Raw genomic sequence first — 16573 nt, 5'->3', positions numbered from 1 at the left:
ATGACCTCTAGAAGAGTAGTCAGTGCTCTTAATCACTGAACCATCTCTCCAGCCTGCCAGCATGTGTTTTTATTTTAACCATTCTGACAGGTGTAAGACAGAATCTCAGAGTCATTTTGATTTGCATTTCCATGATGGCTAAGAATATTGACCATTTATTTAAGTGTTTCTTGACCATTTGAAATTCCTCTCCTGAGAACTCTCTGAACCTGTACTCTGTTTAATTGGATCATTTGGGTTTTTGATGTCAGGAAGAAGGTAAGACTGTTTACTATCTCTGTATCTATTCAATACAGTACTTGACGGTTCAGTTGAAGCAATAAGATACTAAAGGAGGTCAAGGATATACAAATTAGAAAGAATACATCAAAATATTGATATTTGCTGATGATATGATAGTATATATAAGCAACTCCAAAAAGTTCTCAGGGAACTCCTTCATTTGATAACCATCTTCAGCAAAGTATCTGGATACAAGAATAAATCAAAAGTCAGCAGCCATCCTATATATAAATAACAAGTCAGTTGAGAGAGAAATAAGAGAAAAAAACCATTCCCAATACCCATAGATACTAAAAAATATCTTGCAGTAACTCTAACCACACAATTGAAAGACCTGTATCACAGCAACAATGTTTCTGAAGAAAGAAGTTGAAGAAGATATCAGAAGATAGAAAGATCTACCATGCTCATGGATTAGTATATTTAAGGTAATAAAAATGACCATCTTACCAAAAGCAATCTACATGCTAAACAAAATTGTGATTAATACTCCAAGACAAGTCTTTATGGATTTTGAAAGTACAATACTCAGCCTCACATGGAAAACAAAACACAGGATAGTGAAAAATGATTCCATACAATAAACAAACATCATGATGTATCAACATCCACAGTTTTTTGTTTTTTTTTTTTTTCGAGACAGGGTTTCTCTGTATAGCCCTGGCTGTCCTATAACTCACTTTGTAGACCAGGCTGACCTTGAACGCAGAAATCGTCCTGTCTCTGCCTCCCAAATTCTGGGATTAAAGGCGTGGGCAACCACAGCCCGGCAACATCCACAATTTCAAGCTCTACTGCAGAGATTTAGTAATAAAAAGTGCAGGGTATTGGCATAAAAATAGAGATGTCCATTAGTAGAATCAAATTAATGTCCTAGACATAAGTCTACTCACCTATGGACACCTGTATTTTCATACAGAAGCCAAAATTATACAATGGGGAAAAAAAACTTCACCAAATGGTGCTCATCTAACTGAATGTCTGAATGCAGAATACTGCCTATAGATTCACATCTATCACCCTGCATAAAACTCAAGTCCAGTTGGATCAAAGACCTCAACATAAAACAAAGCATATTGAACCTGATGGGAGAGAAAGTGGCAAATAGCCTGAAATGCATTGGAAGAGTATATAACTTCTTTTGTTTTGTTTTGTTTTGTTTTGTTTTGTTTTGTTTTGTTTTGTTTTGTTTTGTTTTGTTTTGTTTTGTTTTTCATCCAGGGTTTCTCTGTATAGCCCTGGCTGTCCTGGAACTCACTTTGTAGACCAGGCTGGCCTCGAACTCAGAAATTCACCTGCCTCTGCCTTCCAAGTGCTGGGATTAAAGGCATGTGCCACCACACCCGGCTTAGTATATAACTTCCTAAACAGAACACCAGTGCACTGGCATTAAGATCAACAGTGGGATCCAGATTCAGATTAGGATTATAAATGAAACTTAATAAAACTGAAAGTTTTCTATAAGACAAAAATCATCAGCAACAGGACAAGATGGCAGCCTACAGAATGGAAAAATATTTTCTCCAATGCTACATAGGTCCAGTTTCTAAAATATATAAAGAAATCAAGAAAATTGGATCTTCTTTTAATCTTTGCTCAATGGTCCTCTTCCAATATGCCTCTCTACACTTCTATGTTTCCAAGTTCTAACTTTCTAACAGATTCTTATTTCTGTAGCCATTCTAGACATTTTTCTCTATTATCTATCATTTTGTAAGATAGTATGTTACTTACATATATATTTATTACTGTCATTTTCCTAGTAGAATCTAACTTACACACAAGTAGCTAGGCAGTCTATTTTACTCACAAATGATACACATGTTCTTATAGTAGCTTCTAGCTCATTGTAAATATCCTGTAACTCTAACTTACACACAGGCAGGTATGCAGTCTCTTTTATCCACAAATGATACATATGCTTTTATAGCAACTTCTGGCTCACAGCAAGTATCCTGTAATTATTTGCATCATGTATGAATTGCTCAGTGTGACATCACCCAGGTCACTAAAATACATTGTTAATTGATGAATATGTGGCATTTGTAAAAAACTCAGCCTTGTAAAAAGAAAGTGTTTTTCGTGTGTGGTAGAAACTGAAGAAGTATAGGAGAAGAAAAAAACAAAACAAACAAACAAACAAAAACAAACTAACAAACAAAAAAACCCTCTCCTGTCAGTCCAGTCTCCCCAGTAACCCATGACATAACGTGAGAAAGCTCATTGGAGAGATCAAGGTATCTGAGAACAGTAATGTTGAAGGCATTACTGCAGTCTTAACTATCTGAATTTGAACCACAGCTTTACTCATTGTTGCTAAGGGAATTTGAAGTTCTTTGTGTCTTTGTTTGCCTATAATGTAGTATAAGACAAGTACTTACCTGGACTATATTTCCACACGAGTCAGAGTTAGTGCCTGCCACATAGTATTTATGAAATAGCAAATCTATTAGTCCTTCTTGAGCCATGTAGGATTTGACTCACATTAGAGTATCTGAATATACTTACAGGGATGGGTATCAATTTAAAGGTGGATATCTAGACATAGATGTGGATATGAACCTGGATGTGGACCAGCTATGTAAACATAGCTGTTGATATAATTAAAAATTCTGAGCCAGGTGGTGGTGGTGCAAGCCTTTAATCCCAGAACTCAGGAGGCAGAGGCAGGCAGAGTTCTGAGTTCGAGGCCAGCCTGGTCTACAAAGTGAGTTCCAGGACAGGCAGGGCTATAAAGAGAAACCATGACTAGAAAAAAACCAAACCAAACCAAACCAAACCAAACCAAACCAAACCAAACCAAACCAAACCAATAAAATTTCTTGTCTTACTTTTGTTGTGGCAAATACCTGACACGATTATTCTGAATGAGATAGGGCTTTTTTGGCTTACAGTTTCTGGGACTCAGCATATGGCTGACTAGCTCCTTTACAGTGCTGCTATGTTCATCCTCAAGTTATAGAAGCACATGGTAAGATGGAAGTTTCTTACTTAATTGTGGGTATGAAATAGGAACAAGAATGCATGTTTGCTAAGTTTTGACTTCAGGGGCACAGACATATTCCTAACCCTGTAGTCTTAGATTTTTTTCAAAGCCTTCTTTAGTAAAGGTTCTTGAATGTTCCAACAATCAAAGGTAGGGGAAAAGAAAGGTTAATAGGAAATAGGAGTGGTGGACCTGTTTGAACACAATTATTTGGGGGCAATTCCAATCCTTCTTCTCAGGATATCAGCAGTTCTATCTAAAAAATCAAACACAAATCAGTATCTGCAGTCAAAGACCAAATCTGAATCAGCAGCAGTGGCTTGATCCGGAAGAGAGCTCAAGGGTTTACCAAACTTAACAGGAATCTAAGGAAGTATCAAAATGCAGCTGGAATACCAGGAGAAATTCTGAGATGCATTTCTCTCTATGAAGAAACAACAAACAAAGGATCAGTGAAGAACTGCAAGGCAAAGCAATGAGAGAGCATTTTCAGTGAAGACCAGAGAAGTGTTACAAGTAAATCCAATATAAGAACATTGTCAAATCTCTGCTTGGGTTATACTTATACCCATTTCTTTCTTTATTTTTTATTATTATTTTCTTCATTTACATTTCAAATGCTATCCAAAAGCCCCCTATATCCTCCCTCTGCCCTGCTCCCCGACCCACCCACTCCCACTTCTTGGCCCTGGCATTAACCTGTACTGGGACATACAAACAAACTTTAGTTTGCAAGACCAAGGGGGCTCTCTTCCCAATTATGGCTGACTAGGCCATCTTCTGCTACATATGCAGCTAGAGACATGAGCTCTGGGGGTACTCTCAGTACTGATGAGTACATATTGTTGTTCCACCTATAGGGTTGCAGACCCCTTTAGCCACCTGGGTACTTTCTCTAGCTCCTCCATTGGGGGCCCTGTGTTCCATCCTAGAGATAACTCTGAGCATCTGCTACTGTATTTGCCAGGCACAGGCATAGCCTCACAAGAGACAGCTATATCATGGTTCTTTCAGCAAAATCTTGCAGGCATATGCAAAGTGTCTGGGTTTGGTGGTTGATTATGGGATGGAACCCCGGGTAGGGCAATATCTGGATGGTCCATCGTTTTGTATTAGCTCAAAACTTTGTCTCTGTAACTCTTTCCATGGGTTTTATATTCCCTATTCTAGGGAGGAATGAAGTATCCACATGTTGGTCTTCCTTCTTGATTTTCTTGTGTTTTGCAAATTGTATCTTGGGTACTCTGGGGTAATATGCACTTATCATTGAGTGCATATCTAGTGACTTCTTTTGTGATTGGGTTACCCCACTCAGAATGATGTCCTTCAGATACATCCATTTGCCTAAGAATTTCATAAATTCATTGTTTTTAATAGCTGAGTAGTACTCCATTGTGTTAATGTAACACATTTTCTGCATCCATTCCTCTGTTGAAGGACATCTTGGTTCTTTCCAGCTTCTGGTTATGATAAATAAGGCTGCTTTGAATATAATGGAGCAGGTGTTCTTATTAACAGTTGGAACAGCTTCTGGGTATATGCCCAGGAGAGGAATTGCTGGATCTTCCCATAGTACTATGTCCAGTTTTCTGAGGAACCACCAGACTGATTTCCAGAGTGGTTGTACAAGCTTGCAATCCCACCAACAATGAGGGAGTGTTCCTCTTTCTCCACATCCTCACCAGTATCTGCTGTCACCTGAATTTTGAATCCTAGCTATTCTTACTGGTATGAGGTAGAATATCAGGGTTGTTTTGATTTGCAATTCCCTGATGATTATGGATGTTGAACATTTTTTCAAGTGCTTCTCAGCCCTTCAGTATTCCTTAGTTGAGAATGACCCATCCAGCAGGTCCAGTTATTCGAGGGTCTCTAGGGGACCTTCTCCTAAGAACCAAATGGGGGGTAGAGAGAGACGAGAACCTTGTGCAATGAATGACACATGGAAGCAGTCTGAGTAGCATCAAGGTCTCACTCTATTAGCAAGGCTCAAGGCTTAAATGCACAAGCAAAAGGGGAAGTACTTCTCAGCAGGAGGAATGGGGCATCGGAAATTTTTCTTTTGACAACTACACGAGGAAGCAGGAACTTGGTGGTATCAGGGTACATCTTGAGGTCAGGATATCCGGCGCTGACTTAGGGCTGGAACAATCTGTGGTTGTTCTCGGAGTGGTATGTCGATGGCCCGCTTTTGACCCCCTTTTCTTCTCTGCGGGGGGGAGAGGCCCAATTCAGAGATCAGGACAATTGTGTTGTCTTAATGGCTCCCAACATGAGAATTCTTTGTTTAGCTCTGTACCCCATCTTTAATGGGACTATTTGAGTTTCTGGAGTTCAGCTTCTTGAGCTCTTTGTATATATTGGATATTAGTCCCTTATCAGATTTAGGTTGGGTAAAAATTCGTTCCCAATCTGTTGGTGGCCTTTTTTTGTCTTATTGACAGTATCTTTGCCCTACAGAAGCTTTGAAATTTTATGAGGTCCCATTTGTCGAGTCCTAATCTTACAGCACAGGCCATTGTTGTTCTGTTTAGGAATTTTTCCACTGTGCCCATATTTTCGAGGCTTTTCCCCACTTTCTCCTCTAGAAATTTCAGTGTCTCCAGTTTTATGTGGAGTTCTTTGATCCACTAAGACTTGAGCTTTGTACAAAGAGATAAGAATGGATCAATTCACATTCCTCTACATGATAACTGCCAGTTGTGCCAGCACCATTCGTTGAAAATGCTGTCTTTTTTTTCCACTGGATGGTTTTAGATCCCTTATCAAAGATCAAGTGACCATAGGTGTGTAGGTTCATTTCTGTGTCTTCAATTGTCTTCCATTGATCTACCTCTCTGTGGATGTACCAGTACCATGCAATTTTTATCACAAATGCTCTGTAGTACAGCTTGAGATCAGGCATGGTGATTCCCCCAGAGGTTCTTTTATTATTGAGAATAGCTTCTGCTATCCTAGGCCTTTTATTATTGAGAATAGCTTCTGCTATCCTAGGCCTTTTGTTATTCCAGATGAATTTGCAAATTGCCCTTTCTAACTCAGTGAAGAATTGAGTTGGAATTTTGATGGGGATTGCATTGAATCTGTAGATTGCTCTCAGTAGTGTACTGGTTAGTTTTGTGTCAACTTGACACAGCTGGAGTTATCACAGAGAAAGGACCTTCAGTTGAGGAAATGTCGCCATGAGATACAACTGTAAGGCATTTTCTCAATTAGTGATCAAGGGGGGAGGCCCCTTGTGGATGGGACCATCTCTGGGCTGGTAGTCTTGGGTTCTATAAGAGAGCAGGCTGGAGCAAGCCAGGGGAGGCAAGCCAGTAAAGAACATCCCNCCATGGCCTCTGCATCAGCTCCTGCTTTCTGACCTGCTTGAGTCCCAGTCCTGACTTCCTTTGGTGATGAACATCAATATGGAAGTGTAAGCCGAATAAACCCCTTCCTCCCCAACTTGCTTCTTGGTCATGATGTTTGTGCAGGAATAGAAACCCTGACTAAGACAAATAGTATAGCCATTTTGCCTCTATTAATCCTGCCAATCCATGAGCATAGGAGGTATTTCTATCTTCTGAGATCTTTGATTTCTTTCTTCAAAGACTTGAAGTTCTTGTCATACTGATCTTTCCCTTCCTTAGTTAGAGTCATAAAAAGGTATTTTATATTATTTGTGACTATTGTGAAGGGTGCTTTTTCCCTAATTTCTTTCTCAGCCTGATTTTCCTTTTTGTAGAGAAAGGCCACTGATTTGTTTGAGTTAATTTTATATCTATTTACTGCACTGAAGCTGTTTATCAGGTTTAGGAGTTCTCTGGTGGTATTTTTAGGGTCACTTATATATACTATTGTATCATCTGCAAATAGTGATATTTTGACTTCTTCCTTTCCAATTTGTATCCCCTTGACCCCCTTTTGTTGTTTAATTGCTCTGGGTAGGACTTCAAGTACTATATTGAATAGGTATGGAGAAAGCAGGCAGCCTTATCGACTCCCTGATTTTAGTGGGATTGATTCCAGCTTCTCTCCATTTACTGGTTAGCTACTGGTTTGCTATAGATTGCTTTATTATATTTAGATATGGGCCTTGAATTCCTGATCTTTTCGTGACTTTTATCATCAAGGGGTGTTGAATTTTGTAAAATGCTTTTCAGCATCTAATGAGATGATCATGTTGGTTTTGTCTTTGAGTTTGTTTATACAAAAGATAATGTTGATGGAAATCCATATATTAAACCATCCCTGCATCCTGATGTGTTTTTGGATTCAGTTTGCAAGGATTTTATTGAGTATTTTTCATCGATATTCATAAGGGAAATTGGTCTGAAGTTCTCTTTCTTCGTTGGATCTTTGTGTGGTGTAGATATCAGAGCAATTTTGGCTTCATCAAATGAATTGGGTAGAGTACTTTCTGTTTCTATTTTTGGAATAATTTGAGAAGAATTGGAATTTGGTCTTCTTTGAAGGTCTGGTAGAACTGTACACTAAACCCATCTGGTCCTGGGCTTTTTTGGTTGGGAGACTATTAAGAACTGCTTCTATTTCTTTAGGGGAAATGGGGCTGTTTAGATTGGTAATCTGATCCTGATTTAATTTTGGTACCTGGTATCTTTCTAGGAAATGTCCATTTCATCCAGGTTTTCCAGTTTTGTTGAGTATAGCTTTTTTTAGTAGAATCTGATGATATTTTGGACTTCCTCAGGATCTGTTGTCTAGTCTCATTTTTCTTTTCTGATTTTGTTAATTCGGATACTGATCCTGTGCCCTCTAGTTAGTCTGGCCAAGGGTTTATCTATCTTGTTGATTTTCTTAAAGAGCCAGCTCCTGGTTTGGTTGATTCTTTGAATAGTTCTTTTTGTTTCCACTTGGTTGATATCAGCCCTGAGCTTGATTATTTCCTGCCATCTATTCCTCTTTGGTGAATTTGCTTTCTTTAGTTCTAGAGAATCTAGGTGTGCAATGAGACTGCTAGTGTATGCTTTCTCTAGTTTCTTTTTGGAGGCACTCAGTGCTAAGAGTTTTCCTCTTAGGTCTCCTTTCTTTGTGTCCCATAATTTTGGGTATGTTGTGGCTTCACTTTTATTAAACTCTAAAAAGTCTTTAATTTCTTTATTTCATCATTGACCAAGGTATCATTTAGTAGAGTGTTGTTCAGTTTCCATTTGAATGTTGGCTTTCTTTTATTTATGCTGTTATTGAAGATCATTCTTAGTCCAGGGTGATCTGATAGGATGCATGAGATAATTTCAATAATTTTGTATCTTTAAAGGCCTGTTTTATGACTGATTATATGCTCAATTTGGGACATATAATATGTTCTCAGTACCATAAGGTACTGAGAAGAAGGTATATCCTTTTGTTTTAGCATAAAGTGTTCTGTAGATATCTGTTAAATCCATTTGTTTCATAACTTCTCTTAGTGTCCATGTGTCTCTCTTGAGTTCTGTTTCCAGGATCTGTCCATTCGTGAGAGTGGAGTGTTGAAGCTTCCCACTATTATTGTGTGAAGTGCAATGTGTGCTTTGAGCTTTACTAAAGTTTCTTTAATGAATGTGGCTTCCCTTGCATTTGGAGCATAGATATTTAGAATTGAGAGTTCATCTTGGTAGATTTTATCTTTGATGAGTATTAAGTGCCCCTCTTTGTCTTTTTTGAAAGCTTTGGGTTGAAAGTCAATTTTATCTGATATTAGAATACCCACTCCATCTTGGTTCTTCAGACCAATTGCTTGGAAAATTGTTTTCCAGCCTTTCACTCTGAGGTAGTGTTTGTCTTTGTCCTTGAGGTGGGTTTCCTACAAGCAGTCAAATGTTGGGTCCTGCTTGTGTAGCCGTTCTATTAGTTTATGTCTTTTTATTGGGGTATTGAGTCCACTAATGTTAAGAGAAATTTTAAAAAAAGTAATTGTTGCTTCCTGTTATTTTTGTTGTTAAATTTGGGATTCTGTTCTTGTGGGTGTCTTCTTTTAGGTTTGTTGAAGGATTACTTTCTTGCTTTTTCTAGGGCATAATTTCCATCCATGTGTTGGTGTTCTCCCTTTGTTATCCTTTGAAAGGCTGGATTTGTGGGAAAATATTGTGTGAATTTGGTTTTGTCATCTAATACTTTGGTTTCTCCATCTATGGTAATTGAGAGTTTTTCTGGGTATAGTAGCCTGAGCTGGCATTTTTATTCTCTTAGGGTCTGTATAACATCTGTCCAGGATATTCTGGTTTTCATAGTCTCTGATGAGAAGTCTGGTATAATTCTAATAGGCCTTTATATGTTACTTGACCTTTTCCCCTTACTGCTTTGAATATTCTGTCTTTATTTAGTGCATTTGTTGTTCTGATTATTATGTGTCTGGGGGAATTATTTTTCTGGTCCAGTCTGTTTGGAGTTCTGTAGGCTTCTTATATATTTATGGGCATCTTTCTTTATGTGTGGGAAGTTTTCTTCTATAATTTTATTGAAGATATTTGCTGTCCTTTTAAGTTGAAAATCTTCATTCTCATCTTCTCCTATTATCCGTAGGTTTGGTCTGCTCATTGTGTCCTGGATTTCCTGGATGTTTTGAGTTTGGATCTTTTAACATTTTGCATTTTCTTTGACTGTTGTGTCCATGTTCCCTATGGAATCTTCTGCACCTGAGATTCTCTCTTCCATTTCTTTTATTCTCTTGCTGATGCTCACATATATTCTTCCTGATTTCTTCCCTAGGTTTTCTATCTCCAGAGTTGTCTCCCTTTGGATTTTCTTCATTGTTTCTACTATCATTTTTAGATCTTGTATGGTTTTGTTCAATTCCATCCCCTGTTTGTTTGTGTTTTTATGTAATTCTTTAAGGGATTTTTGTGTTTCTTCTTTAAGGACTTTTACCTGTTTAGGAGTGTTCTCCTGTATTTCTTTAAGTATTTCCTGTATTTCTTTATTAATTTCCTTCTTAAAATCTTCTACCACCATCATGAGAAATGGTTTTAAATCCGCATCTTGCTTTTCAGGTGTGTTGGGGTATTCAGGACTCGAATACTGGGTTTCAATGATGCCCAGTGGTCTTGGTTTCTGTTAGTAAAATTCTTATGTTTGCCTTTTGCCATCTGGTAATGTCTGGTGTTAATGTTCAAGCTGTCTCTGGATGGAGCTTGATCCTCCTGTGATTCTGTTAGCCTCTGTTAGCACTCTTGGGAGTCCAATTCTCACCTGAGTTCCAGTGATCAAAGCACTCTCTGTCAGGAAGCTGTCCTCTTGCAGGTCAGGTTTCCAGAAGTCTGGAGCTCTGATCTACTTCCTGAGTCCTGGGTTCAGAGCACTCCCTGTAGTCTGACTCTCCTCTGGCAATGAAGGTGCCCAGGTGTCTGGGTCTCATCTCTGCCTCCTGGCTGAGGAATAAGTCCTGACGGGACCCTGTCCAAGAAGCTCTGTTGCTTCTGTCGTCCATGTGCTCTCAGGTGATCACGAGGTCCTGGGTGTGCTAGGGGTGCTGCAGCATGGAGAGTCTTCTGGGTTCCTAGATGCCCTTGGCATGTTCATGCAGAAGATGGCTGGCCCTCGACCTGAATGGATCCCTGCCTCTGGTTTGGCAGGGTTCCTTCTTCCCTGTTCCTGCGGGCACAAGACCCTCCTTGGAGCTGATGTTGTGTTCGACTCACCTGTGATCCTGAGGTCCTATGGCATGGAGAGTACTCTGGAGCCTTTAGTGGCCTCTGCTGGGTTCAGGCAGAAGATGGCGGGGGTGTCCCGAACTGGAATGGATCCCAGCTTCTGGTCTGTCAGGGTTCCATTGTCTTAATTACACCCTTTTCAACATCATCTGTTCTCTCAAGCATCTATTCCAGCAAAATATCACATGCCCTTTCACACAAGAGCTTCTAGAAAACACTACATATCTTCTCTCAGTAAAGTATCCTCTCACCAGTCTGATTTAACAAAACATCCTCTTATGAAACAACTTCCAGAAAACCATCACATGACACAACTGAGTCTCCAAAGAAACCGGAAATTTCACTTCAACTTTCTAATATTACATCATCTCTCAAAATAGTGCTCTAAGCTGCTTACAAATACCATAAAACAAGACTTTAGAATCAAAGTGTAGTATCTATGTTATAAAACTATAAATCATCTCTTTATTAGCTATAGAAATTGTATTCCTAAGACCGCATGTCAAGAAAGAAGGAGAAAATGTGTCAACAATTAAAGAGAGTAGATCTGTTTACACCTTGGATGTGGGCTTTTAATATGAAGAATTATGAGGAAATTAATATCTGTTGTTTTGTGGCAATTTTAGCAATGGGACAGAACATCAGCAAGAAAGAAATGTATAAACTTTCTGGATGATACCTAGCACCTCGCCCAGTCTCACTGCCCAGGACAGCAAAAGTCACCTTGGTCTCTGCCATGATAACCAGTTCCCTCAGAAGGAAGCACCAAATAGATACTTAGAGACAGAAATAGAACCAGTTCTTTGAAGTGACCCCATTTGGCAATCATTTATTGATATACTCTATAAGACTGCATAGAGCAAAAGTAGCATTGCTAGTCATGTGAGAATATAGAGTTACCTCAGTTTGGGTTTCCATTGCTATAAACAAACACCATACAAGGGAAATTTTATAAGGGAATATATTTAATTGGTCTGGTTTATAGTTTCAGAGGTTCAGTCCATTATCATCATAGCAAGAATGGCAGAGAGGCATGGTACTGGAAAAGAAGTCAAGACATCTGATCTCCAAGAAACCAGGAGTATAATTTCCCTTTATGCACTGGGTGGAACATGAGCATAGGATCTCCAAGCCTACCCCCAAAATAACACACTTCCTCCAACTATAAAATACCTATTTGAATAAGGACACATTTCTTAATATTGTCCTTCCCTGTGGACCAAGCATTCAAAGACATGAGTTTATTGGAGTGAAAAGTATTCAAACAACTGTAAGGGTTATACTGATATGTTGGTTACCATTTTATTGCTGTTATAAACACCACAAACAAGTAAAAATATAAAAGAAAGAAACTACATTGGCTTATCATTCCAGAGATTAAGGGACCATGATGATGTATCAAAGGCAGCAGCAGAAACAACTGAGTGCTCACACTCCAGAACTTTAAGCAGGAGATAGACTACATGCTGGGAATGCCATGAGTCTTTTGAAACCTAAAGCCTGCTCCCAGTGATACACCTTCTAACCCTTCACAAATAGTTCCATGAACTGCCTATTATTTAAACATATTAGACCACAATTCTCATTCAAACTGTCACAACTGGCATAGAAATAGGGCACATAGGTCTCTGAGGGAGGACATGAGCTATCATATTCATTTCCAAACCCTTATCCATCATAAGCTTCTGTTCAATCTCCAATGCAGAGTTCTGAGAGTGTTGGGGGTTAGATCTCACCTAGCAACAAGGTTCTAGACACAAAGGTGAGAATTATCTTAGGTTTGTCCATGGCCAAATATGGGAGGGATTTGGCAATTTGGCAATTTGAAGAGGGAAGACCCACCTCCCAAGTGGGAGGATCCATTTCCTGGACCTAAGCTCTGAATTGAATAGGACAAAGAGATGCAGCAAAGCTGCAGCATTCATTTCTTTCTTCTTCCTGACTGTGTAAATCATATATGACCACATGTCTCAAGCTCTTACTACTGTGCTTCCAGTAAAATGTAATATACCTTCCCACTGTGATGCAAGATAAAGTACTTCCTCATTTAAATTACTTGTATCAAGATATTTCATCACAGCAACAGGGAAGACCACTAAGCTAGAAATCATCCCTGTCTTGTTATGAATCACATTTTTATCTGAAGCCAAATACTGTGCTTTCTGGTTTTAAAATTTTTAAATCCATATCTTGATAGAGGAACTGTTTTACTACAGCCATATATTCAAATTCCACATAGAAGTTTATTTACTTAAAAAAAAATAAGGGAAATAACTGAGGGAAACTTCAGTTTCTTCTCATCTTTCTTCACTGGAAATTGAATACTCAAATCCACTCCCTCCAACACTATATCACATATCACAACACTCTATATATCTATAATATGTATCATAATAAATCTATCACATATCATTATATTAAAGTACATACATTATAATTACAATTTTTGAACCAAGTCAAGATATAAAATTCACAAAAATTAACATTTTGTTCTTTTTTAAAAAGATTTATTTATTGTTATATGTAAGTACATTGTAGCTGTCTTCAGATACACCAGAAGAGATGGTTGTGAGCCACCATGTGATTGCTGTCTGTGATTTGAACTCAGGACCTTTGTAAGGTTAAGAGCAGTCAGTGCTCTTAACTGCTGAGCCATCTCTCCAGTCCAACATTTTATTCTTACATTTTAATTTATATTCTCTAGGATTATGAATATTTTATACTGTGTCTCTTACCTAAATTCCATTTAGTTCCACCAGTGTTTGAAATATAACGCAGAGCTAAATATCATTCATTGTTATGTAGTAAATATTTTAAACGATTGAATCATGGGAAATCCTTACTTTTGATATGTCATTCAAATATTTATTTATTCCAAATTTGTTTAGCAAGATTTTAAAGCTAGGGTCCAAATATTTTAGCAATCCCTAATTTTGAAATAGTAGTTTCTGAAGAGTATAAATACTTATATATTATGAGTAAATTATTACAATACCTAAGTAAGGTCCCAGGTCTACTTGTCGAGACTTAATGAACTGCTTCATTTTCTTTTCTCTAGGGACTGGGGCTACGGTGGAGCTCGGTGATGCTGGGAGTGCTTAGTATGCATGAAGCACTGGACTCAATTCTCAGAACCACTCTAAAAATTAAACAAAAAAAAGAAGGAAAGGATGAACTGGAGGGAGATAAGGAATGAAGGATGGAAAGAGGATGACAGTAGAGAGGAGGGTAGAGAGGGGGAAAATAGTAAATGAAGGAAGGAAGAGAGAAAATTGACAAGTTTCCCTCTTCACCCAATATAGATTTGAAACTTAATCATTGCTAGTAAATAGGTAATAAATGGATTAAAAGTAGAAGACATGAATGTATTAAATGCATATAAGTTTAACATATGTAGCCACAGAAAATATAAAACTCAAAGAAAGACCAGATGATTGATGAGTACACTGAAGAGATTGAAGCAAGGAAGTTCTAGACAAGTTTACAGGGATAGTAAATGATTTGAAGGTAAAATAGGCTTCTAGTGGCTCATGTTCCTCTAGATTCTGATATACAATAGGTAATCTTTTTAGATTTTCTTCTATTACTTCAAGTGATAGTAATGTACACAGCAAGGTCTGGTGTTTGTTTAGCCTTTACTGGGATTTTTCTTGATGTACAATAACCACATGTACAATAACAATATGAAGAAGGACAAGAGAACCAGCTTGGGGTATGTTTTTATAAAGCTGCCAATTCCCTCATAGAGTTCTTTTCTTTTCTTTTCTTTTCTTTTCTTTTCTTTTCTTTTCTTTTCTTTTCTTTTCTTTTCTTTTCTTTTCTTCTCTTCTTTGTTTGTTTTTGTCTTTGCATTTATTTTTTATTAGATATTTTCTTTACTTACATTTCAAATGTTATCTCCTTTCCTGGTTTCCCCTCTGAAAAGTTCCTACTCCCTATCCCCTCCCCCTGCTCACCAACCCACCCACTCATACTTCCTAGCCCTGAGTATAGAACCTTCACAGGACCAAGAGCCTCTCCTCCTATTGATGACCAAGGAGGCCATCCTCTGCTACATATGCAGCTAGAACCATGAGTCCCACCACGTATTTTCTTTGATTGGTGGTTTAGACCAAGGGAGCTCTGGGGGTACTTGTTAGTTCATATTGTAGTTCCTCCTATGGGGCTGCAAACCCTTTCAGTTCCTTGAGTACTTCCTCTAGCTCCTTCATTGGGGATCCTGTGCTCAGTCCAATGGATGACTGTGAGCATCCACTTCTGTATTTGTCAGGCACTGGCAGAGTGTCTCAGGAGACAGCTATATCAGGCTCCTGTTGGCATCCACAATAGTGTCTGGGTTTGGTGGTTGTATATGGGATCTCATCTAACTAACTCAAAAGACCTCTCACCAAATACCATTAACTTAAAATTAGAGGATTAATTTTTCAACATATGCACAAACTTTAGAGGATAGATTGGAACCATAGCATTCTGTCATTTCTCACAAATGTGTGTCTAAACACATAAATTAAGTTCAAATAATCTCAAGGTCTTAACCCTTCCTTATAGCACTGATTCAAAAGACCACTCATATTAAATATGGGTGAGACTCAATGGATGAACTATTTAGGGGCAAATTCACATCAGTTGTAAAGCTGAAATCACTAAAAATCATCTACATATAAATGAAACACTGGGACAAGCAAAGGGCAGCCATATTTTTTCAAAGGGGAATGATTGGAAAGCACAAAATGAAAGGCCCCAGTCTGTTCAAAACAGAGAGAACATGAACTCTTAAACCTAGAGAACATCGTTCTCAACTTTTGTTCTACTCCTAAGGATTTGGTGAGTTATGGCCTCATTTCTCTCATCTTTTTGTTAGGATTCTCTTAAGAACTAGAATTCTCCTATTCTAGAATCTATGGTAGGAGTCCTCAGTTTCCAGATCTCTATAATGGAGCTGTTGCCTCATTTTTTTTCTTGTTTTTTAATTATCTTTAATCTTTTTTTTCTTTACAGTTCAGTCATGAGTCCCCCCCCCCCAGACCACCCTTAAACACTTCCTCATCCAATTGTTCCAATCCCCCATCTGCAATAGGATGTCCCATCACCCATTCAACAAGGCCTCCCCACTCCCTGGGGCCTCAAGTCTCTCTAGGGTTAGGTGTTTCTTCTCTCACTGAGGCCAGACCAGGTAGTCCTCTGCTATATATTGTCCAGGGGTCTTGTACCAACTAGTGTGTGCAGCCTGGTTGGTAGCTCAGTGTCTGAGAGATCTTGGGGGTCCAGGTTAGTTGAGACTAGTCTTCCTATGGGGTCACACTCCTCCAAAACTTCTGCCAGTCTTTTCCTAACCAACCACAGGGGTACCCAGCTTCTTTCCATTGGCTGAGTATAAGTATCTCCCTCTGACTTGGTCAGCTGCTTGTTGGGCCTTTTGGAGGACAACCTTGTTAGGCTTCTTTCTGTCTTCCATCCTGAGCAGGGTGGAAGCATCAAGCCATGGCTTGGGGATTCTTGTTGGGTCTTTAGCCAGCCCCCACTAGCTGGACTTTTCAACAGTCTGGACAGTCATTTTTTTTATTTTTAAATTATCTTCATTTATATTTCAAATGTTATCACCTTTCCCGGTTTCTTCGCCCCAGAATCTCTTATCCCATGCACCCTCACCATGCTTCTATGAGGGTGTTTACCC

This window comes from Mus caroli, chromosome 3 (assembly GCF_900094665.2).
Source record: "Mus caroli chromosome 3, CAROLI_EIJ_v1.1, whole genome shotgun sequence".
NCBI classification, from domain to species: domain Eukaryota; kingdom Metazoa; phylum Chordata; class Mammalia; order Rodentia; family Muridae; genus Mus; species Mus caroli.
The sequence above is the reverse complement of the archived record's forward strand: the minus strand, read 5'-3'. Positions refer to the sequence as shown.